Source organism: Arachis stenosperma, chromosome 9 (genome assembly GCF_014773155.1).
Source record: "Arachis stenosperma cultivar V10309 chromosome 9, arast.V10309.gnm1.PFL2, whole genome shotgun sequence".
NCBI classification, from domain to species: domain Eukaryota; kingdom Viridiplantae; phylum Streptophyta; class Magnoliopsida; order Fabales; family Fabaceae; genus Arachis; species Arachis stenosperma.
Window position 1 is genome coordinate 151,265,697 of NC_080385.1, and position 26,802 is coordinate 151,292,498.

At 33.4% G+C, this 26,802-nt stretch overlaps 1 pseudogene; it reads right to left on the reverse strand.

Annotated features, from left to right (window-relative positions):
* Positions 1 to 21,125: 21,125 nt before the first annotated feature.
* The window catches only part of LOC130950103 (uncharacterized), an 88,526-nt pseudogene continuing 82,849 nt past the window's right edge, over positions 21,126 to 26,802 (reverse strand).

Here is a 26,802-nt window from a genome sequence, read left to right on the forward strand (position 1 = left end):
AGTGCTACCACTAACCATTGGAACTGGAAGCCAGAGGAAAACTATCTTCTCCGAGTTCGTGGTTCTCAAAGACTCCACCGCCTATAACATCATCCTCGGGAGGAAGATGATCAACGACCTATCCACCGTCATCTTTTCCAAGTTCCTCATCATGAAGTTCCAGGACGAGAACGGCACCATCGGAACAATACAAGGAGACCAAGAAGTCGCGGTAGAATGCGACAATACCAGTCTAGCCCTCTGCGAAATATCTCGAGATGCGGCCGGCATCTTTCTGGCTAACCTTGATGCACGCCAAGACGATCAGCCACGACCAGAACCAGAAAGGGATATGAAAAAATTGCAGATAGGACAGACCAAATAGAAATATATATTCATTAACAAGAACATGTCCTACAACCTGAAGGGCAATCTGATTGAGCTCCTAAAACGGAACAGGGACCTGTTCGCATTCAACCCGACTGACATGCCAGGCATAGACCCCAATCTAATGTCCCACTGCCTGGCCGTAGACCCAAAGGCCAAATCGGTTACACAAAGAAGAAGGAAAATGTCACCTGACCGAGCATCCAAAGTCAGGAAACAAGTCAAGGCCTTGCTCAAAGCAAGCTTCATCTGGGAACTCCCTTACACGATTTGGCTGGCCAACATCATACTAGTCAAGAAGGCAAACGGAAAGTGGCGAATGTGCGTGGATTACATGGACTTAAACAGAGCTTATCCTAAACACATCTTTCCCCTTCCGAAGATTGACGGGCTAGTCAACACTGTATCGGGTTATGAATACCTCAGCTTCATGGATGCCTATTCCAAGTACAATCAAATACCCATGCACTAACTGTACGAAGGAGAAAATCACCTTTGTAAGACGGCACATACTGCTACACAGTCATGCCATTCGAGTTGAAGAATGCCGGAGCAACTTACCAGAGGCTGGTCACCAAAATCTTTGAAGACCTCTCCGGGACCAAGCTAAAGGTCTACATTGATGACATGCTCGCGAAAACCCAAATCGGTGGGGAGCTCATCAATGACCTCGAGATTGTACTAGGCACCTTAAGGAAACACCGAATGCGGCTTAATCCAACTAAGTGCGCTTTCGAAATAGATGCTGGAAAATTCCTAGGCTTCATGATTACTCAACGGGGGGTAGAGGCCAACCCGAAAAAATACAAGGCCATTCTTGAGAAGCCCGACAAATCTCAAGGATGTGCAAAGGCTGAACGGTCGACTTGCTGCCCTTTTCCACTTCCTCGGAGCCTGGGTCCAGAAAGTCATCTTTTTCTTCAAACTCATGAAAAATGGCATAAATTTTAAGTGGGAATCCGAGTGTAAGGAAGCCTTCCAACACTGTAAAAAAGTGTTTTTAGAACCCCCCATGTGGACGGCTCATCGAACACCAGCTCAGGAGGAGCAGGAATAATATTGGAAAACAAGAATGGAATCGTCATTGAACAGTCCATCCAGTACGAATTCCCGATATCCAATAACTAAGTCAAATATGAAGCCCTCCTAGCCGGACTGACGTTATCCAAAGAAGTTGGTGCAATAGTGGTAGAAGTTTGCAGTGACTCCCAGGTAGTCAGCTCCTAAATTAATAGAGACTACCAAACACGGGACCCTCTACTACAACAATACCTAGCCAAGGTAAAAGAACTGACGGCCGAATTCGACGACGTAATCGTCCAAAATATTCCCATGGAACAGAACGCGAGGGCCGACTTACTCTCAAAACTAGCAAGCACCAAACCCATCCAAGGTAACTGATCGCTAGTCCAAGAGGTAATCAGAACAGTCCCAGCCTCGGTCGACCTCCCCATCACGAACTAGCACTCTTAGACCTTTCCACTCCTCTAATACCTAACAAATGGGACCTTACCCGAGGACCCCCCAGGAAGTAAAGCACTTAAAATAAGAAGCTGCGAACTACACCACAATAGTGAGGCAGCTATATAGGTGCGGACTCTCACAACCCCTCCTCAAATACGTAGAAACCGGTGACACTGACTACATACTCCGTGAAATCCATGAGGGATGTTGTGGCCACCATGTAGGAGGAAAAGCCCTAGCTCAAAAGGTTATCCGAGCAGGATATTTTTGGCCTTCCATTATCAAGGACTCCCTCCAACTAGTCAAAAGTTGTGAAAAATACCAAATCCACACCGACTTCTATTAGGTCACCCTGCATCAGCTGAGTATCATAGTGGCAGATCAGCCTTTCAGAACCTGAAGAATTAACCTCGTAGGTCCCTTCTCCATGGCTCCCGGACAGCTCCGATACATCGTCGTCGCCATCAACTACTACACTAAGTGGGTCGAAGCCGAGCCTCTAGCTTCCATCACGGCCAGCCAATGCCGAAAGTTCCTCTAAAGACATGTCATGACCCGATTTGGTATCCTTGAGGTCGTGATCTCGGACAACAGAACCTATTTCATGGACAAGTGATTCAAAGAATTTTTGGATGGACTTGACATCTCCCAACGGTTTAGCTCAGCAGAACACCCATAGACAAACGGACAGGTAGAAGCGGCTAACAGAATAATGGTGAAAGGCCTCAAGAAGCAGCTTATTGAAGTCAAAGGACTCTAGGCTGACGAGCTCGGATCCGTCCTCTGGTTGTACAGAACGTCCCCTTAGATTTTGACTGGAGAAACCCCCTTCCGGTTGACATACGGCCTAGACGTTGTCATTCCGATAGAAGTCGTGGACCCCAGTCCCGGGAGAACCGTGGGACAAAACGAATAAGAGCAGAATGAGACCTCACAGACGAGGTCAGAAGCATAGCCCACCTATGAGAAATAGTCCTAAAACAGAGAATAAGCCTAAGGTATAACCACGGCATGATACGGCGGGACTTCAGGCTAGAAGACCTCATTTTATAATGGAACGACATCGGTCCCCCCACTCCCAGAGAAGGGAAGCTCACACCCAACTAGGAGTGCCCCTACCGAATCAAGACGGTAATCAGAAAAGGATCTTACAAGCTCAAATAATTAGACGAAATCGAGATCCCGAGATTCTGGAATACAGCCAATCTTTGACGTTACTATACTTAGGAACACCATCTCAAGCAACGTATCTAGTTTGTTCAAGATAGCTTTTACTTTATTTCCCTTTTTTTCTTTATTTTAATTATTACTTGTTCTCATATTTTACTCTTATCGAGTACTCTTTCCTACCCGCATCGGGCAGTTTCAACGAGGCCAAAAAAGAAAAACTTTTTTCCCACTTTTCCTTTATTTTAATAAAGTTCATTTCTTTTATTTTTGTTCCCTAAAAAACACTACCCTATCTGACGGCACAAGCTAAACATGGCTACCCTCGGGGACCGATCATCCCCGAGGCCAAAACAAAACATTGATATCCAAAACAAAAACAAAACTAACACGGCCTGCCAAAGGCCCACTATTCTCAAACAGTCCACCAAGAGACCTCAAAGGTATCCAATAAAACAACCTCAAACAGCCCCACCATATTAAACAAAGTCATAAAAATGGCTAATAAAAACTGTTATACCGAGATAACGATCTGAAAGTTTTAAAAAGAATAAAGTATCGATATCGGCCAAACACACGGCCCACAAAACCACAAAATGGCCTACCAAACTTAGAAAAAATTACATAAAAGAAATTACTCTAAATCAATGATTTGGCCGTCCTTAACGGTCTTGAACACTCCCATCACAGATACGTCCATGCTCGGAGCAAGAACCAAGGACTGGGCCCTCATCCTCTCCTCAGTAGCGGCAATCGCGCCCTTCACATCTGCCAACAACACCCCATTTTTCCTCTTCAAACCCGCCACCTTGGCCCGCAAAGCCTCTGCCTCGGCAAGAAAAACTACGGCCTGGGATTCAATGTCAAAGCCACGTTTACGCTTGCTCCCCAGGTAGGACAGAAGTGAAGTCTCTACCTCAGAAAGACGGAGCAGCTTGGCCCCAGTGTGCTCGGCATCCTTAACGGCCTTCAGTCGAGCTGTCTCCGCCGCTTCCAGGTTCTCCTTCAACTTGCCCACATCAGTCTGGGACTAGCGCAGCTTCCCATCCAGCAAACCCACCTAGGCCAGCACCAGCTTTGCCTTCTAGACTATCACGACAGAACGGAGAAAGGAGCGATACACCGACTTTGCCTGACCAGCGACATCACAATCATGAAAAAACTCTTCTGTACCATAGAGGAGGTGCTTATCAATGAAGGTCAAAGTGCGTCGAAACTCCGGTCCATCACAGAGGGCACCACCCCCTCACGTTCTATGTTATCAACACTACTCCCTTCCGTCACCCTCCTCTGCTTCCTAGCCGCCTTGGGTGACACCTCCACAACCTCATCCTCAATCCCAACGACAGTTGGCCCCAACGAAGTGACACCACCCGCCCCGGCCAAAACCAGCTCCTGTGAAACTGTCCGAGAGTCCGCTTGAGGCTGGGACTGAGGCGTCGATGGCGATCCCCCACCCTCCTCCTGAGTAATGGCGGCCTTCAACCTTGCCAGGGTAGTCAAGCCGCCGACCATTTGAACTGAAAATTGAAAGAAAAAACATAAGTCACAAACCCAGGAAAAACAAAAAAAGACAAAGGAAAGCCACACACCAAGTCTAGCAGGTCGTCGGAACTCTCATAACATCCCAAGGGTTCAACAGACGCTCCCCAAAAATCAACCAAAGGACATCGACGACGTCCTTGTTCTTTGAGGGCAATCCCTCATAAGTAACCCGCGTCAAATACGATGCTCCGGCCCCGAAGTTCCAATACTTCGCGAATCGGCGCTCTCCTTCCAGGGTTAACCAAAAATGATGGTGCTCTCGAGCAAGGCGCACCTTGAAATACTCCCTCTTGAATTCATGAAAGCAGTCCTCAAACAGGCCGAATGTGTCGGTTAGGCTGAGCCCTGAATGACACATATCCTTTCTTGTGCTTCCCTTTCTTGGTCGATAGGGTGCACAGAAAATAGAACAAAAATACATCAACCGAAACCGGGAGCTCCAAGTACTCGCAAATGAGCTTGAATGTCTAGATGGCTGCCTAGTTTTTTGGGCATAGTTGAGACGGCGCCATGGAACAACGATTTAACAGCGTCTGAACGAAGTCCAAGAAAGGAAGTCGCACCCCCAATCGTGTAGACATCGACTCGTATACCCACATCCAGTCCGGCACGGTGGGCGAGTCGAAATTTATATAACAAACCCTCTCGTCAGCTCTGGAGAGCGCGAGCTCATACTAACGCTCCACATCACCGTCCCCATAAATCACTCCTTGGTCGAGAAGCTGCTGAATATATGCTTCCGTCATCCGAGATGGCGTTCCCCAAACGTCAGAAGTCACCTAATAATACGTCAAGGGAACGCCACCGGTCGAGATCACCGGAACCCCAATACCCTCACTCCTCCGCCGAGACATACCTAAAAAAGGAGAGGAGAACCACCGTCAACCCAACAGAGCCACACCGTGGAAAATCATGCAAACACCAAATCTACTATCTAGCATAAACTAAAACGAAACCTAAGACAGTGGTGCTCATCCCCTCTAATAACTCACTACTCCTACACAGAACACAACCCCAACATGAAGAAATGCAGAAACACAAACTAGACAAAAGGAAAAAAAGCAAATAATCAGAACATAAAATGAGGAAAACACCAACCTGATAAAGATTGAAGTAAGCCGAAGATCAAAGCAACTCAAAACGTAGACGCACGAACGAACTTTGAAAATTCGAAGCAACCAACAAAAGAATGCGAAACGGTTTGTGATAGAGAAGAAGAAAAAAAGACCCAAAAGCGAGGAAAATATGAAGAAGAAATGAAAAGAGTTACCAAGCGTTTTTGAAAACATAAAAAGACAAAAGGAAAAAAAGAGGAAAAGATCGAAATGTCCCCTCACATTAAATACCATTATGACGCCTTGAAAGCTTGACCGATAGATTTTTCTTCAGGAAGAACAACAGGCATATTATAAGATACCCAAACCGACCAAAATCCGAAACATGTCGTAGCCAGGAAACTCTCACGGCTCCCGACCTTGACCAATGAATCCAGATCACGAGCCTCTCACAATCGCGACAATGAAAAATGATACACTAAGTACACTCACGGACTTTGCTGCCGAGTCCCCCATTGGAACAGCCCCGAACCGGCTACCCGGACTCGGGCCTCTATTTAGTAGCCTAAAACTCTAGTAAAGCCACAACGGCGGGTAAAAAAACCTCCAACGATGAGACCGACCTTGCTCATCACTCTCTCGCTACGGAGGCAACTGTTACGGACCCGACCCTTGGGTCCCGCTTTGGAATGGCCTCCGACCTGGATACCTGGGTCGACCCTCCTTTTTTCATCTCTAACGGGCTCAAACCGGCTCCACATCCTCTAACCAATGTTTAAATTCAAATACCTCCCTTATCTTAACTAGATAAGATAAGATAAAGATAACTATCACTAGCTATATAAAGGGGAGGCCCTCTCAGGTATGTCATTCATTCTACACACTTTATACCTCTCAAATCCATTCTGTCTTATTTTTCCAATCAGATAATCTGACGACTGCCCCGACTCACAAGTCCTTAATTCATTTCACAATCCGTACCAATGATTTCTAGTACACAATGTATCAATATTTTCATGGGGTGTGTGATTTAATTAAAATTAAATTTTGAAATCATAAACTACATTGATTTGATTAAAATATGAATACTTTTATATAAAGAAGGTATCATAACAAATTACCAAAGTTCACATACGTTGAAAAACAAATGTTAAAATTATTAATTCAGAATGTATTTGGATAAAATATTTTAAAATTTAGAGAATTCTAAATTAAAAGAAATTTAAATGTTGTAATTAATTTTTATCTATTTTTGGTTATCTAATCATTTTCATATATTTAGATGATTATTTAATTAAGTAATAAATTTGTATTTTTATTAATGTAGCAATATACTATTGAAGATCTGTGTATATTTACAATATTAATATATAAAAAATAGATTCTATTTTATACACTCTCATAAATTACATTTTCTACTCAAATAATTCATCTAATTAGTGTATTACATTCTTATCTTCTAGAAATTATTACTGCCTAAGGGCAAAGAAGAAACTAACCAGAACTTGCATTCGTCCCAAAATCATCTCTTTTTTGAGCTGATCCTGGTATCTCAACGAGAACTTGCAATTGACTCCCTGAAATATTATTGCATGGAGCTTTCTTTGTAATAATTGAAGAATGCTTAGAATCCATCCACATTGTCAGTTTGTCACATCAGTATGTAAGAGAGTGAAGTTGAGAACTATATCTACTTATCTAGTTAATGAATTTCTACTTTTAATTTAATTTGATGTGTTTGCAAATCAAGGTAAAGTTAGATACACTCATTAATTTATTTTTAAAAACAGAGAATTATCTAAGATTTTTTATTTAAATTATTTAAATATGTTATTTATTGAAATATACAACGTGTAAAATATTTACGTGTAAATTATTTAAATTAAAATAAAAATAGATACACTCAATAATGCGCACATTAGTAATTAAAATATTTATTTTATTTGTAAATAAAAATTCAGAATGATCCTCTTTAGAAATTAAAAATAAAAAACAAAAGAATAAATGTTTGTACTCAATTTATGCAAATTTATCTATGCTTACGCAACACCATTTTTTATTTTTATTATTGAGATTTTGGTGGTATTTTTAAATAATATATGTGGAGAGTTGATGTGTTTTTTTTCGTTTGGATGATCACAAATCTGACCTTTAGATTTATACTTTAATATTAAAAAATTTTAAAACATGTAAATCGGACTCTCTAATCTGGAAAATTTTGATTTTTTTTTTGTTTTTTTACTCAAAATTTATCCTCAGTTTTCTATCCCTTTTTAAAACTGAGGCTCAGTTTTTTACTCTACCCAAAATCTGATCCTCAGTTTTCTACCCTTATCCAAATTTAAGCCTTCGATTTGTAGTTTTAATTTTAAAAAAATAATTATCTCCATATCCATAAAAAATACAACAACTCTCCACAATTATGCATAACACACATCTCCAATCCATTATCAATTATGCATAACACACATCTCCACAATTATGCATAACACACAATTCTGCTTTTCTTGTAGAGATTTAGATCTGAGATCCAGATCTAGATCTAAAATAATTTTCTTCGGACCTGAGCTTAGCTCTGTGTTCCTGTTTGTATAACCCATCTGTGGTTTTCCCCCTTGTTTGTGGTGGTGTTTTGGTTCCTGATATGGTTGATGGTGGTGTTCTGATGATACAGATCTTGAAGGAAATTTCGTTGAAGAAATGGTTTCGTTTACAGGAAAACTTTCAGATTCAAAAAATATTCAGATTTATATGGAGAAGAAGAAGATGTATCTTATTGGCTTGCAGCACATATGTGTAGATTTAGAAACAAAAGAGATTCTGGTTGATCTCTGTTTCTTCTTTTTAAGATTTTTAGGAATCGAATGTTGGGCTTGCTATCAGATTTTAGTTCAATACATAGGATATCTGTCTTCTTATTATCTATGTAGAATTGATATTTCTTTAAAATTTGTAAGTGCCTTTTAGATTTCTTTCCTATAATTGAGAAACGTTTCTTTCTGTCAAAAAAAAAAAATTTTAAGTTCAAGAAACATTTTAGTTTGCAATATATATTATGTAATAGTGAGTTTGTCACAAATATGTGCTGATACATGTACCACCAATATATTTATGACACTTGGATTAATGAAGAATTAACTATATATCTGTATCTGAATTTAAGAGACTAAATTTTTAAAGTGGCTTCCTAAATTCAATTTGTGCATTAATTTTATTCTTGAAATTTTAATTATACTAATTTTAATTTTTAGATTGAACTTCGGACTGACATACTAATCTCTCAACTTATTTCCAATGTAAATCAATAATTGGATTGCTGATGTGACACCATTACTGCCACATAGTATCATCACTCATCCTAGATCATCATTATCCTCTTTCTCGCTCATTCCTATCTCTATCTCTAGCTCTCTTTCTCTTCTTTTTTCACCCTCCACATCTCTCCATTTTCTTCTCCTCTCTCTTTCCTTCCCATCCTCTATCACTTCTTGCTGCAAGTCCCTCTACCACTATACTATCTCTTTTGATTTTTCTTCTTCTTCCACTTCCATTGTCACAACACCTGCCGCCACTCCCATTCTCTCCAATGATGTTTTCTAATAATGACTTCAACCTCTCGAAAGGTAACAAAATAATTATAACAATCCAAATAAAGCATTATACTTACTGACTTCCTTAACTTATTCATGTGATGTTTAAATTTGAAATTGTTAGGTCTTAGTTCCAATTGCTAATCGCACCAAGTTTATGGAGGCCGTCATCACCATCGATGTGCTACGACACTCCGGCGTGTCGACGTCACCGTTACATCCGCCAGAAATCAGCTCATCGTTCAAGCTCTCTACGGCGTTAAAATTGTAGCTCTTTTTCTCTTTCTCTCTCTTTCTCTCTCTCTCTTTCTCTCTCTCTGATTGGGAGTTGTTATGAACTGTCATTGTTGAGAATTGTTATGAACTGTGATTGTCATGTTTAGCGATCAAATTAGTGGACTAATTATGTTATTGGTGAACATGTTTGATACTGTATATTGTTGTAACTAGAAATTTTCTTTTCAATGTGTGTGTGTATTTTCTGTGCAGAGGTGTTCCTAATTTGTGGCCGTAGAAGTGGAGAAAGAGAAGAGGATATTGGAAGAAATATATAGTGCGGTGGCAGAGGAACTTACAACAGAAAGTGACTCACGTCGAAAATAAGTTAAGGAACTAATATGTTTTTTGGAGTTCAATCTGTAGATTTAAATTAGTGCAATTAGAATTGCAGGATCAAATTAGTGCACGAGCCGAATCTAAAAACTACTTTAAAAATTTAGTCGAATTTAGTATAAAGAAAAAGAAAATAATTAAAAAAAATAAATAAATAATAAGATATTACTTACCTGGGTTTAGCCATCGTTTCCAGAATGGTACGTTTTTCTTTAGCAATAATTCCGAAGGCATGTTTGCTAACATCTCCAAAAAGTTTAACCCCCTTCTACCATCAGTTACTACTAATTTTGGACAACGGTCGATCAAATCCAGGGCTATATCTATTCCCGTCATTGTATTAAAAATAATAAATATAATGTTATCTTAAACTTTTTACATGGAATAATCATGCATGGATATATAGATCAACAAAAATATTTGATAACAAAAAAAATTAGATAAAAACAACTAAAATTTATTTTTATTTAATGTTTATTAATTATTATAATATTTAATAAATACTAAATAAGTTTTTATTATTACTTTTATTTCCATAGTATTATTGATTGGCTGACAAAATTAAATTAGTGTAAATTTATATATAAACCAAACGATCCATCATTGAAAGGGGATACAACATTTTTTTGAATTTCGATCGATCATACAATCTTAATTATTGATCTCAATTGTAGTTGCAATATTAATATACGAAAAATATTAGGAATCATTAAAATTTTTTATTTTTAGTTATCATTTAATTATTATTATTTAATTCTTTTAGTTTAATTTTTTTATTTTAATAATCTAACAACATGTTTTATTTTATATTTTTAAATATTAATAACTAACTAATAACTAAAAATAATAAATTTAATAGCCTTCTAACATTTCTCTTAATATATTACAGTGTTAATTATGAGAAGGGAACTACCATGTAAAATTGTTTTCCTATTAAAATAATAATTAAATATTAATATATATGTATTATATTAAATAGTTTAATTAAATATATTAAGTTTTGTACGGAAGAACGAAAAATTTCAATTCCAATTTAAAAAAGAATGTAAGTAAACCAACTAATACATTAATAAAAATCATTTTTAGTAATAAAATTTTAGTGATAATAATATAATGATCATTGTATATTTTATTTTATTAATATTTTTTTGCGATAATTATATTTTGTTATTATTATTATTATATATTATAATTTTGTTATTATTATTATTATATATTATAATGACAATTATATATTTTTTGTGGCTATTAAAAAAATATCGACAATTAAAAAATTATCGCTAAAATTTTTTAGTGACAAATATAAGACAACTAATACCTAATTATTATTGCTAAAAATAAAATAAATTATCATTAAAAATATTTTTTATAATAGTAGTGTAACTCTTACCAAACAAGTTGGTGTAGTAGCATTGGACGAGGAACACAACACCATGTTTCCCAAGTCGAGGTTGGAAAAATTCAAACGGGGTTTGGGAGTAAAGGTAGCGAGCCATTTCAGTGTGGCCGAGGTCAAGGGCCAGAGTCACCGGCAACCAATCATGTGCATCGCTCAAAGTAACTAATCTCTTGTTCTTTTCAACCATGCACTTTGCAACATCGATGATCTTGTCTTTGTCCTCAATGAGAAGAGTAACAAGGTGAAGCGCGGTGGTGCCATTTCTGCTCTTCAACGCAAGATCTTCTTCTGACATCAACTCCACCAGTCTCTTAGCGATGTCTAGATGGCCAAACATGATTGCAATGTGAAGTGCTGTTTCGTGATTAGAAGTGATTTTTGCACAAAGTGATCCTGGATGGTCTTTGATGAGATATTTTTCAATCTCGGCTAAATCACCTTTTCTCAGTGCTTCGTGTAACGGACGATATTCCCGAATAAAACTTGTTAGCCCTGATTATTTTCGAGAAATTAAAAGGCTTAAAAAACATGAATCACAGGTAAAATAAAATACTGGTTAAGTACAGAACTATTAATTTATGTTTAGCTAATGTATTTTTAGAATACAGGGACAAAGAGTACATATTTCAAATATTTGGTAAATGTTAATACCTAAAAGAAAATTGAGTACTAGCAGATAACAACAAATAAACATATAACAATATAGATTGAAAAAAATATGGAGATTAAAAGATAGAAAAAGTTTAGGAACTAGCAATTTTATTAAATTTTGGCCAGCATGTAATCAACAAAAGAAAAGTGAGTAATATCACACTATTGAATAAAATCTCACACCATTAAAAACATCATTGATAACAACTTGATGATTACAAATCACAAAAGTTACTGGTCTCCTAACACTCTTCGTATATAGTCTCCAAATACTCCGTAAGTCCGTATCATTAGCTAGTTTGCTGGAGAGATGAATTTGAAAAAATAAAAACAAAAAGGAAAGCAACGTGAGGAAATTAAAAAAAAAAAAACCTTGGTTCGATGATGTGATTCCTTCGGGAATTTTTCTAGCGTGTGAATGTGATGGGTTTGGAATGTCCTTGTCACAATCAGAATGTTGTTGATTGTCCATTGGCAACACCTGCACTTGTTATGTATGTGTTCACTCACTAAAACAATCACAGAATTAGGTTGTTTCCTATAATGTGGAGGATGAAATTATTTTATAGCTATATATATAAAATCAGTCACGGTTGCGTCTTCTTCGTTGCTCTACACACTACACTAATCTAGTACGTAGTAGCGTGGTGGCTAAGTTCTTGTTGCTTTTAAATATTAATTCGATTTTTTTAGAAAATTAATTAGGAGTGAAATCAACTCTAGATAACTAATTAAAAAATTAGGTTTGTTACCAAAAAAAATTTACTATTTTAATGTTTTAAATTTTAAAATAAAAAACAAAAATAATTAGTTTAATTACCTTATTTTATAGTTGATTTTTTATACTTTTTCTAATTAAAGCTCATAGATTATGTATATATGTGTTGTAACCAAAAGAAGAAACGTAATTAGAAAAAGAAAGATTGTGTATCTTATAACTCAAAATTCAAAAAAGTAAAAAAAGATATAAATTGTGTAATCACATTATTTTTTAAATAATTATTTATGCAGTTAATATAAAAAATAATTATTTTTATTGTATGACATTACGTAATTAAATAAACGTATAAAATTAATTTGCATATATCAAAATTATATATATATATATATATATATATATGGTCGTTTGTGTAGCGGAAGCAGCATTATGCACTTTGCTTTGCTGACGCCTCAAAGAATCTAATACCTACGGCCACCAGCTTTTTATTTTATATAAGTTAGCCATTTTTTATTTTAATCTTTATTACTTCTTAACCACCCTCTAGATTGGAAGAAAATTAAAGAAGCAAGATCTCATTGCTTTATAAAACAAACAAATCAGCTAATGCAAGGTGGAAAGCGGGATCAGCAAAGAGGCAGAAAAGACAAAATAAGAGTTAGTTAGTGTTAGTATTAGAGATGAAAGCCACGTGGCAGCTGATCCTTGGCTGCAGCTTCATTGGGTGGAGGCCAATCCAACGTATTTTCAAAATTTTCTCCTGTAAATTAATTGTGCTTAGTTTAAACTAATTTTCGTTCCCTAAATCTTATTTGATTTTAGTCCATAGGCCAATTTGGATTAAATAAGTCGTTATTACAGTTCAATAATTAAAAAATTAATTACATTACCTGTTAAAAAAATTAATTAAATTAGTCTTCAAAAATTGTAAAAATAAATATTTTAGTTCTTAAAAAATTAATATATAAATTAATTTTTAAAATTTTATCCTAACAGATAAATTAATTTCAGTTTATTTTCTAGCAGAATAATTTTTTAAATTAGTTTTCAAGAATATTAAAAACGAACATTTTAATCTCCAAAAAAAATTAATACATAGGCTAATTCTTAACGTTTTTCTTTGTCAAACATATCAATCTCCCATCCATTTTATTTTTACTATGTCAACCATTATTATTATTATCTTAGTTTTGTGCATGTAGACGATGACACTAATATATTGATATCTTTTCATCGAAAACAAACAAAGTGAATAATAATGCTATAAAATCCAAATTACAAACATGTTTTTTAAAATAGGATATCTTTTAATTATATTAAACACAAAAATATCAAATAATTTTAATTTTAAATTTTTTTAGAATAATCTCTAATAATTTTACTAGACATCATTATTGTTTTTATTATTGTTTTTATTGAGTGAATATATATATATATATATATATATATATATATATATATATATAAACTCTTTTTATATTATAAATACATACATAAGAATCTAATGAATAAATTTATCATTATTTTTGTCCAAAAAATATAAAAAATTATGCTACAGTATTATTATACAATTAATGATAATAATAAGAATTTTATTTTATTTTATATTTTTTGAGTATGGGGAACTGTTATGTCTGACGAAAAAAATGTTGGGATTGATCTGTGTATTTATTTTTTTAATTTGAAGACTAAAATGTCTGTTTTTCAAATCTTTGGGACTAATTTGAGCAATTACTCTACTGAAAAATGAACTGGGTACTAATTTTTCTGTCGGAGTAAAATTTTAAAGTTATTTTTGTATATTAATTTTTTTTAAAGACTAAAATATCTATTTTTAAATTTTTAAAAACTAATTTAAATAATTACTCTAAAAAAATTAAGTTCAGTATAAATTATATATATTTATATATAAAAATATAATAAGTGATTTTATAGTTAATTTTTTATGTGCATATAATAATTTTATTTATCTTTGAATCAGAAATATTTTACCTAATATTCATCACGCCACTTAACACTAAATCTAACATTTAATCACCGTGGACAATTATAGTATGAACCTTGGAATATGATGAAAAAGAAAATGATACGAGAACAATTATACCATGAAACTTGGATAAATAATCTCTATGATGTAAGAGCAATTAAGAAATCACTAGAAGACGTACAAAGCAACCAATTATAATTTGGGTCATGTTAGGGAGACAATGAAATATGTCTACAATGGCTATAATGGACCGTTATATAAAGCCTAATTTAGTTTAATAGGATAAATTAATCCATTAATAACCCTAATCTTTTATAGATGTTTAGTTAACCATACCACAAAATTATAATTAATTACATTTTTCTCCAAAATCTTAATAAAGGAGATTGAGGCCGTTTCACTCCCAATCAATTAACCTTGCATTTGTTGAACAGAACCAAGAAGACCCCTCAGCGCCGTTTTGCAAGGAAGACTCCACAGCGCCGCGAACGCCAACCAACCGTGGCCGTCGAAAAGACCCCACCGTCACCGTCCGAGGCCGTCGAGAGAACCACGCCGTGACCGCCCGAGGACGTGGAGAACAGTCTGCCTTCATTGCTCGAGGAAGTCCATGCCCCGCCTCTGATCAGCGCCGAAGGGAGAGCGGCGGCTGAACACCCCGCCGTCACCAACCCGGAAACCGTCCGCGCTGTGCCTTCGGTCAGAGCTGAAGGTAGAGGAGCGCTCACGACCGAAAGGAGCATTCTAGCAGTTTTACTCGCGTGGACAACACCATCGCCAACCAGCTGAACATCCGATCCGAGGTAATCAGCCGCGTTCTCGAAGTATCTGTTAGTATCTGTAGTTGTTCATTTTTTGAATGCTTATTGCTGTTGCATGTTGTGTTAGAGATAGATTTTGTTGATTATATGAGCGTTTAACCATCGTGAGAAAGCTTTGGGTGCCATGGTAGCATCCCGGAGATTGTGGGCTAGGTAGTTTATTTACGTTGTTACAATTCATGTTGATTTAACTTTAGCGCAGGAAAAGTATGAAAAAGTTTGTTCCTTTTGGTTTCATATCATTTTAAATTAATTTTTTTTTCCTTTTTTTGGTGTGTATATGTGTGGACCATGTGCATCTAATTTGATGTTTTCTTGGTTGACCATTGTTGAATCTTTGTTGACATTATCACGGATGGTTACTTTAGTATGATAAAGATTGGTCAGTTTTCGCTACCAAATATGTTTCTCTTGTCACTGTAACCAAATAATTAACCTCTCTTTATGATATTGATATGTAGTAACACTAAAAGAATTTTGTTCTCAAGCCTGGACCCCTGATTTTTAGACCTGAGCGAAGAAATTAAAGTTAGTATGCTCTAACAAGGTAATGTTTGCTACATGGACAAAGGAATGTGTTGGTGGCTTTGCGAGGCATCTTTGTATCATGCTGTTTTGTGCAAAACAACCTTGACTTTATATGCATTAATATACTTAAATCCTGCTTCCAGCTACATGAGCCGGATAAATACATAGTATTAATTTTTTTTTTGTGCCGCAGGAAGCCGTAAAACAACCATTCTATCTCAAGTTCAGGCTCTCAACAAATCAAGCGTGTTAACCTACTATTAGGTGAACCCCCTTTGTTTAGTTTTCCTTATATAATAATTCTCACAACATGCATGTTGGTTTATACAACTTGATATCACGATGTCCGCTTTCTATATGTTTGTATTTGTTGCGTTGTTGGATGGCTTCTAAGATTCCGCCTGAAACATGTATCTATCATCTTTGTTCCAACCTACTGATGAACAACTAAGTGCCATCGCTGAATCTTGTGCTAGGAAGAGGACTGAAACCATAATTGTGTCTTTGGTGCATCTTATAATTTCTAAACGGTCTTGTTTATTATGTCATTCAACAGTTTATAATGAACACGCTTATTTTATCTTTTGGTTTTTGTATGATTATTGATTGTTAAATAAAAATTTCAATTCTATATGCTCATGTCAGACTTGCCTGAAGTGAATAGTTTTTTTGTGAATCATTTATTGGCATGCCCTCTAGTGAAGGAAGAAAACAATATCTGGAGCTCTCTACTTGATGAATTGTGTGAAACTAGTTTTCCTTGATGTTTGGTATGCTTGTAGTTGAAAGATGTGCTCTTGGTATTCAATTGTTAGTGATATTTGACATGACCCATAGTTATTTTGATTGTTAGTTAAGTGTGTGAATGGTCAGTTGTATTGTGTATCTGCTGATATATGTATTGATGAATTAGTTTTTCATCCTAATTATAGATGGTTTACTGTTTCTGTTCCTTCTAATTTTAGATGCAATGAATCTTGCTTAGATGCTTGGTTGTTCCTAGTGAAGAACTCCATTGTTGCAATTTCAGTATATTGGAACGTGTAGAATAAATTATGGGTGTAGATGGTTGCAATTGATTTGGTGTTAGATAAATAATACCTACTGAAGTGATTCATGGTTGAGCTATTGTTGTTGGTGGTGAGATTCTAGCACTTATAGTCTTTAAGATTGGATGAAGGTTGTCTAATTCTATTAGACCTTCTTGGTACAGGGCATGTGAGTGCATGGATTGGTTTTTGTGTGTTTGAGTTAAGGGTACAAGAGTTGTCACTATTTGTATATGTGTGTTATTTATATCATTATGTGCAGTATCATCACGTATATTGTTTTGTGCAGTGTCATCATTTATTTGAACATCATTATTAATGTGAGACTTATTATGACTAACTTGTGTAATTTCAATTTGAAAGTTCAAAGGCTGATTATTTTCTCCATGATATTCATGATAGGCATAATCATATGAAAAAGGATCCTGGCTTATGGTTTTATTGTAATACTGTTCATAACCTTCAGGTATTGCATGTTACTTTAGAAAAGGAAAATAAAACTCATAATTTTACATTTCTTGATATGAAAATTTGTCTGCTTTATAAATCTAAGAATACAAGGTTAGAATGATTACAAGGTTTATTTGCTACGTTATTAAATTTTTTTTACTTGTGTATAAACTGAAAAGATGTTTGCATTGGATTGCAGAGGACATATTACGTGATTTTATATGTTGCTTACCCATGAAGAGGACCATTACACAATAGATTGAAGAATTATCCAAGAAAAAGACGGACAAAAGAAGAAAAAGTAAGTCGAATAAAAGTGAAAATAGTACAATCCTCTTTGATATTGTTTATTTGTTGAATAGTTAAAGTTTAGTTATAAGACAGTATGATGTTTTTTAGTCACAAATGTATAGATATTCCTTTTTTTTATTTTGCTTGTCTCAATCGAATAAACATCCAGTTAAGAATAAAAATAACTATCCGCATACCTAGTGAATTGAACATCCATCATATCGTAATTAAAAATTATGATTTGGAATTGGCCATTTTACTAGTGATCAATGATCATGTACTGCAGTTAGCCAGCAATAGCAAGGTAACTATTTTGTGACAAAACTGACTCACTCTTTTTGTTTCATGCATTTTATTATTCTATTATTTCTTTGGGTTCTAAAGGGTAAAAATTAATTACTTAACCTTTCTTTTTTTCATTATTGTTACTTTTCATGCATTGATGACACGAATATATCATACTTTAAAAAGGATTGCAATCATCTGAATGAGGCAAATGCATAAACCACATACATAGATGTAGGTTAATTTAGAAAAACATTAAAATCAAGGGAGAATTCACTCTTATCTAATCTTGGTCACAATTTAATTTATACCACTATCAATAAAATTTATATATATTGAGAATGATAAAATTTTCTAGTAACTCTTTCTAACGACTAAAAACTTAATTTAATTTTAATACATTGTCAGTGTAAATTAGTTTTATGCAATTTTTGTTAGTACTATTTACTTTGATTACGTGAATAATCATCTAAAAAGATAGGTGTGATTAGTCAATTAGGTAAAATGTTTTACACAATCAGTGCATGAAAATTAAATTCCTTAAAGTTATAAGAAAATTTTGCTTTTTTATGTATTCACATAAGATACATAATAACTAATTAATACAAACAATCAAATATCTACTTGAAAATGAAAATAACAATTCGCATACCTATTAAACTAAACATCTAGCATAATTTAATTGTATCTACTTGAATCTAATACTAACAACCAAACATCCACGTAACAGTGAAAATAACCATCTGTACACTTAGTATAATGAACATCCAACATAATTTAATTGTATTTATTTGAATCTAATACTAACAACCAAACATCCACTGAACAATGAAAATAACCATCCGTATATCTAGTAAAATGAATATCTAACATAATTTAAATGTATTTACTTGAATCCAATCCGAACAACTAAACACTTAATAATGAAATTGGCCATCTACAGACCTAGCAAAATGAACATACATCATAACTTAATTTGGTCTACTTGAATCCAATACAAAAAATTAAACATCACTTAGTTTATGAATCCTAATCTTACTTACGAAACTGACTTTCATTATATAGTTCGCATAAAAATCCTGTTCCAGTTGCAAAGATCAAACCGCAATCCAACTCTTGGTATTTCTTCTTTATGGAGGCCACTGTGATTCGGTAACTATGTATCAATTCACAACAAACATCGCTCAATATCACATATGAATATTACTAGATTGTAAAATCTACTTATTGTTAAATCAACAATAAGTTAAAATTTGAACCTCATGCCTCAGTTTCATCACATCCAACATAATTTATTTGTATTTACTTGAATCCAATCCAAACAACTAAATAATTAATAATGAAATTAATCATCCATTAAAACTTCAAAGGAAAGGATAACTTCAAACAACTAAACACATAATTTATTTGCACAACATAGGCATATAGAAGAAATAGAATTGGCAAAAATAAATAGTGAAGATAAGTTTGAGTATACTATTATCCTAGTAAGTATTTAGGATTAAAAAATTACACAAAAACACAATAACATACATTAAAACCTCAAAGGAAAGGATAACTTTAACAACTTATATTGTCAAGATAATTTCCAGTCACACTAAACTAGAATTGTTCCTACCAATTACCTGTGACCAATAATGAATCTAATAACAATTTCCTTCTCGCGCTCTAACTGAAGAAGTTGTTTTCCTATTCAAACAGGTATTAGATATATATTAAAGTTGGCCATGCCATTCTAATTCAATGTCCTCTCAATGTTAGGATCCATATAAACATCTATCAGCATAAAACTTTTCCTCTAATATTTTATTCCATTTTTTAAAGGTAGATACCAACATTGACTCTTAGCAGAAACAATTTCTAGGAAAAATATAATATACCCTGAAGCATCCAAGTCTCTCGGACCGAATCACGCCTCTTCCTGCTGTTGAAAGCTGTGTTTATTCCAATCACTACAAAGGCCTTCTTCCTAGGAGCACCTTCCCCGGATATCCCCATGGTAGTGGCCGTGCTATTCGAGTCTGAGATCCTGGCTTCATGAGAACTCATAGCAGCTGCTAGTTCCATTTGAAGCATGAAAAACTGCTTATCTAAAGCCCTGGCATCCCTCAATATAAATACAGAGAGGAAAAAAAAGCAATTATTCATTTATTATTCAACCTCAAAATACAATAAAAATACAAATAAGAAAGCTCCAATTGCAACCAAATCTAAGCCAAAAAGGGAAAGAGACTCAGGTTAATTAGTTAAATGCTCACATGCTCAAATTATGTTCCCCTTTCAACAGACGCGACGCAGGGGAGCAGAGGGCAGCCTTCTTCGTTGGGAATGCGTGGCGCATCAGAGTAGAGGGCAATCTTCTTCATCGTCGGGAAGGTGACGCAGGGGATCAGAGGCGTTGCGGCTTGCGGCGCAGTGGCACGACTTTCGAGTGCCATTTTGGGGTTGGGTTTCTTCATCGTGAGTGGGGGAATCGCGGTGGTGTTGGGGGTGGCTTTGTGCATGGAAGAAGCCGCGGATGTCTCGCCTCACGGGTGGGGGAGTCGCAGCAAAGAAAGAAGTCGCGGTGGGCTGCACGTTGCGCCGATCAATTTCATGTGGGAAAAAGATTTTCAGGGGACGGCGGGTGCTCGAAGATTGCCGTAGGGGGGGGCGGCGTCGGCTGTGGATGCACGGCAATTGCTGGCGTCCAGTAGGTGAGAGGGTCCAGCGAAAGAAAGATAAGCTGAGAGGCTAGTTGCAGAGCCTCAATTCACCAATATGAAAACCCTAATTTATTTCAAATTTTAAATTAGAAAGAATTCAAAATTAATTAATAACCCATAATTTAATTTTAATTTCAATTAAACCCCATTGTATACATTGTACAATAAGGCTATTGTCTTCTCATACTTTCCCTTATAATTTATATAGCAATTTGTAACCGCCCACGTAAAATATTAGAGCCACTGAGAATGGTTATCTTTTATTTTTTACCCATAATGCTTGTAAAGAATATGGTAGTATGATAGTATGATACATTACATTGCAATGCAAAGAAGAAGTGAAAACTATAAATCAAATGATAATTATATTGAAATGCTCAAATAAAATAAGGATTCATCAAAGTTTAACACCACACTATAGCTACTTAACTAGCTTTTAGTCTCAAAGCCAAGGCTTAATAATTCTATCAAAGATGCCTGGTCCATAGGTTAACTTAAAGATCAGAACAAGCAATAAAAACTGCAACCAAATGTATAAAGCAACTGGAACAGAAGCAAGCAGAATGATGGAAGTGACAATCCATGATCGGCTATGTAGCATAAGAAAAAGAGCAGCACAAAAGGCAGCTATCATAGTTGCAAGAGAGATGAACATAGCGGAAAGGCCTATGATGAGCTTTTTGGGCAGTGACTCGAGAAAATCATCCTCTGCATAGCGAGAAGTGAGGAGCCCCAGAAACACAAGCAGGGAAGTTGTAGAAGAGAAGAGTGACACTGCATCTGATATTATAAACAACATAGCTACAAGAGCACAAGAACTTGCCGTTTCTTTGGTCCATTTCTCACCTTCCTTCACCAAATCCCTATGTTGCTTTGTGAACAATTCTCTAGGTGTCAAATTGTTTGAGTTCAATTGTTCCTTTACCTTAGGTGGCGTGATACTCTCCACTTCCTACATACACAAACACCTCCATGAAATTAAAAGAAAATGCTACTTGTATAACAAAATTTAACTTTTAGTTAGCTTTTAATATTATTTAATTTTTTTATTAAAATATATTCTTATTTTTTAGATATATATTTATAATTAAACTTAATTTAAATATTAAAAACTAAAATTTCTCTAACTTTCTATCCACTTAATAGTTAGTTATTAACTTATTATTTCCTTCCTTCTTTTACGTTACTTCATATAAAAAATACGGTTTCTTCTTTCTTCTTTTACATTACATTTTTAACAGCGATAACAAACACACTGCATTAGTGAAAGTGAAACAGAAACAATATAGTAGTAGGGTAAGCAAGCAAACAGAGAATCAATCAGAACCTTCAATCTCAACGACCCTAATGTTGGAGGTTTGTTACGTTGTTGTTGTTGATACTTGGAAACAGTGATAAGCAGAACCACGTTGTGCATATTGGCCTTGAGTTGCTCAAAGTTAGTGTCATCAGGTACCTTGAAATTTTAATAATAGAGTTGCTACAATTAAAATAAAATAATTTATATTTTAATTTGTTTGAGTAAATTTATCAAAAAAATCGAAATATTTTGAGTAATTTATATTTTCTTTTACTCTAGTGCCCTTTTTAACTTTTTTCTTTTGATATTTTTATCTTTGTTCTATTATAATAAATCTAGTTTAATTATATATATATTTTAAAAATGTGACTTCAATTTTGGATATATTCATAATTTAGATAGTATACAATTATATTATTTTAGATGTGTTGTGAAAATTTAATATAATATTTTAAATATGTTTACAACACATCTAAAATATCAAATAATAAGATTAACTTATTAACTAAATAATATCACATCTTCTCTTCTGTATCTAACTATATTTTAATTCCATATGTGTTTAAACATTATTTTTTTTTTCTTTCTTGGGTGAATATTTTTGTGGTATTTTTTTTTATTATTTTACATATGTCCATAACACATCTAAAATAATAAAATAATACGTAAAATATTTTTGAACACATAAAAAATTTATTAAATTTGTACTTAAATTTTTCTTAACAAAAATAAATTTTTAACACATCCAAAATTTGTTCAAATCCATATTTATATTTTTTAATATAAATAATTTTACAACACATCGAAAATTATAAAATTGAACACTAAAGAATTTCTTAACACATCTGAAACTCATCCAAAAAATAATTATGTTCATTACTCTTGTTAATTAGAATTAAAAAAAATCATATATTCTAGTCTTGAAAAAAAAAACAATAATTTTGATAGTATTACTTTAATTTCAGTTTGGTTAAAGTTTGATTTTCGTTTGTTATTTTTGTTTTGTTAGGTTTAAATTTAAATTTAAATATTTTAACTTTAAAGAGGTATAATTTTAGAATTTAAATAATATATGAGAAAAGATTTAAGACATAATATCTAAAAATAATTATTACAATAAATAATGGCTGATTAAAGGATGAATTATGATGGATACCTAGTTGCACTAGAAATTAAAATACCAAGAACTTGTGTTCAAATTTATTTGTCGATTCTAATTAATCTAAAAAATAAAATAAAAAACACTTATTATGAATTGAAATGAAAAAATTTAGATCTTCCAAAGTGAGAAAGTTAGTAAAATAATAAAGTGATAAGTTAATTATTATTGACTTTGTCACTATCATTAAATGTGTGTTCAATTATCTTAATTTAAGAGTAATTAACTTTTTACTTTACTACTTTATCAACTTTTTCCATTTTAGAGAATCTTAATCCAAAATGTTAAGTACTCACATAATTAAGATCCATTGGATTTTGTTATTGGAATAATTAATTTGGTAAAGTTGCATAAATCAAATTGATTTGTATTCAAAAGGGATAAGTATGATTTTGGTCCCCAACGTAAAAGTTGAAAATTTATTTCGTCCCCGATCTTTTTTCGCTATAAAATGGTCCCAAAGGTTTCAGTTTATTTTAAAATCGTGCTTTTTACCAATTTTATTTTTTATTACTAAATTATCCCTCATTAAAAAAATTATAAAATAAAATAAATATAAAATAAATAAAAAAAAGAGGAAAGAAAGGGATACAGAGAAGCGGGTGGGTGGAGAGAAAAAGAGGGGGCCGTGAGAAAGGGGGAGGGGGGAGGAGGGGGGAGAGAAGGGGGACTGCCATATCACCGCACCACCATACCGCTGCCTAACCGTCTGTGATGCTGCAACTGCCTGCCCGCCTTTCTTCCATTCTACTTTTGCTTTGATTATGTTGTTGGTTTTTTATTATTGTTGTTTTTGGTTGCTTGATTGATTATATTGTTTTATTTTTATTGTTGTTATTGCTCTGTTTCTGCTCCTACTTCTTCTGTTTCTACTTGATTCCATTATTGTTTCATTGGTGATTCATTGTTGTTGTTGTTGTTGTTGTCTTGCTGCTGCTTTGTTTAATTAATAACTGTTGTTGTTTCTACTGGTGCTTCTGCTTGTGTTTCTGCTGGTGCTTCTGCTAGTGCTTTGCATGATTTTGGGGAAGAAGGGATAGGGAAATTTTGGTTTGAAGGACGGTTTTAAAACAAACTGAAACTTTGGGGACCATTTTGTAGCAAAAAAAGGTCGAAAACGAAATAAATTTTCAACCTCTACGTTAGGGACCAAAATTATACTTATCCCTATTCTAAATTTCTAACTCATATTAACTAGCTATATTGGAAGTAATGTGCTGCCCAGTTATTGGTAAATTTATTACAAGGGCAGGCTACCAAATACATTCTCAAAGATTTAAATATTGATAAAAATATTTTTTAAAAATTAAAGTAAAATTCGATCTACGACATTTTTTAATTTTTAAAGAAATTTTGGCTATTAACAAAAAAATCACAAAATACTATGTCAAAATTTGATCTTTAATATATATATATATATATATATATATATATATATATATATATATTGGTGACTAGACAAAAAAGAAAGAAAAAAACAAAGACAAAACTAAATTAATTGGTTAGGTTCATATCTAAATCTATTAGATATTGAAACTCACTCAATGGTTAATTAACTCCAATTCAAGTAAATGTCCGTGCCAGAAACAACTGTTTTAGCCATACAATTTGTAACACTATTTATATTCCTCTTAATATATATAATACTTGAATTTTTTTGTCATGCTTTAATTTTTTTTTAAAGATGCTTTCATCATTTTGATTTTTTGAAACAAGTAATGATTAAGAGTTTTAGTTCATTCTCCTATATAGCTCCTAAATAAGTAAAATTTCACTACAACAATTTTGGTATATAGCGGCGGCAATTTTGCGACACTTATAGCGGTGGTTATTGGTTGGGGCTGCAATCAAGACACCATTTAGCGGCGATTTTTCTCGAACCACCACTATATTTCAATCAGGCTTGTATTTAGCGGCGTCTTTTCGAAAACCGCCGCTATATGTACCGTCGGGTGAGTTATTGTTTTACATTTTGCAGCGGTTTTGTTTAAACCGCCGAACCGTCGCAAAATGCGTATTACCACATATTGCAATGTTTTCTTTACTAATGACCATATGGGTATAATCTAGTTAAGTAAACACTACTATCTTAAGCGACATATGTTTAAATCATTGTTACTTAAACTCGTAACACTTTTTCTACATTCGTTTTACGTAAAAAAAAAAATTCACAAGTTAAATAAGCTATATATGTTAACTCATGTGAACAAATTTACCAACAAGATTTTCTTGTTTACTTTATTGGTATTTAAATTTGCATTAGAACATGGATGTAAAAAAGGAAAATAAAATCATACTCTGAACTAATTAAAAATCAAACATTTTCTAAAAATAATAATTATAAATATTTTCTATAAAATATTAAAAATAATAATTAAAAATAATTTCTACAAGTCATTAAAAATTCAAAATTTTATAATTTTACCAAAATTATAATTATAATTTTAAATTTTAATTTTTTTAATAATTTGTTGAGCATTTATTAAAATAAAAAATTTAAAATTAATTAATGTTTTATCAAAATTAAATACTAAATAGAATAAAAATATTTTTATATGAAAATCAATCAATCATCTGCATATTATCATGGTTAATAAATTCAATAATACTAACTGACCAACAAAATATAATGTTTTTGGCAAATATTTCACTAATTTTAAATATTAAAGACTAAATTCTAAATCTTAATAAATATTTTTAGAAAATATTTTATTTTTAATAATTTATAAAAAATATTTATAATTATTATTTTTTTTAGAGTAAAGTATCGTTTTTGTCCCCAACGTTTAGGGTAAATTCCAAAGTTATCCCTAATGTTTCAATCGTCCTATTTAAGTCCCTAACGTTTCAAAATTGACTCAATGTTGTCCTGCCGTTAGGGATCCATTAACAGAATTGACGGCGGGACAAAATTGAGATAATTTTGAAACATTAGGGACTTAAATAGGACGAAAACGTTGGGGACAAAAAAGATACATAAAAATAAATTTTAATTTAATTTTGTCTTTCAATAATATTAATTTTTTACGGTACATAGTATTCAATTATTTTTTAATTACATCTAAGTAAATTACACTTAATTACATTACTTTCATTTTAAATAAATTTGTTTTTTTATAATTTTAAAGAATTTTTATACATTAGAGAAACAAAAGGTATAATTTATATTTTATTATATATATATTATTTTTTTTCTTTCCTACAAGTTTATATACTAGTCATTCTACAAACATTTCATGATAACTAAAAATCCTTAAGAGTAAAATTATAAAAAAAATAATTTATTTAGAATGAAAGTAATATGATTAAGTGTAATTTATTTAGATGTGATTAAAAAATAATTGAATGCTATGTATAGTAAAAAATTGATGTTATTGAAGGATAAAATTAAAATTTATTTTTATGTATCATTTTTAATTTGTCCCCAACGTTTTCGTCCTATTTAAGTCCCTAACGTTTCAAAATCGTCTCAATTTTGTCCCGCCGTCAATTCTGTTAATGGATCACTAACGGCAGGACAACATTGAGTCAATTTTGAAACGTTAGGAACTTAAATAGGACGATTGAAACGTTAGGGACAATTTTGGAACTTACCCCAAAAGTTGGGGATAAAAACGATACTTTACTCTTTTTTTATTTATTATTGAATGTACTCTTTAT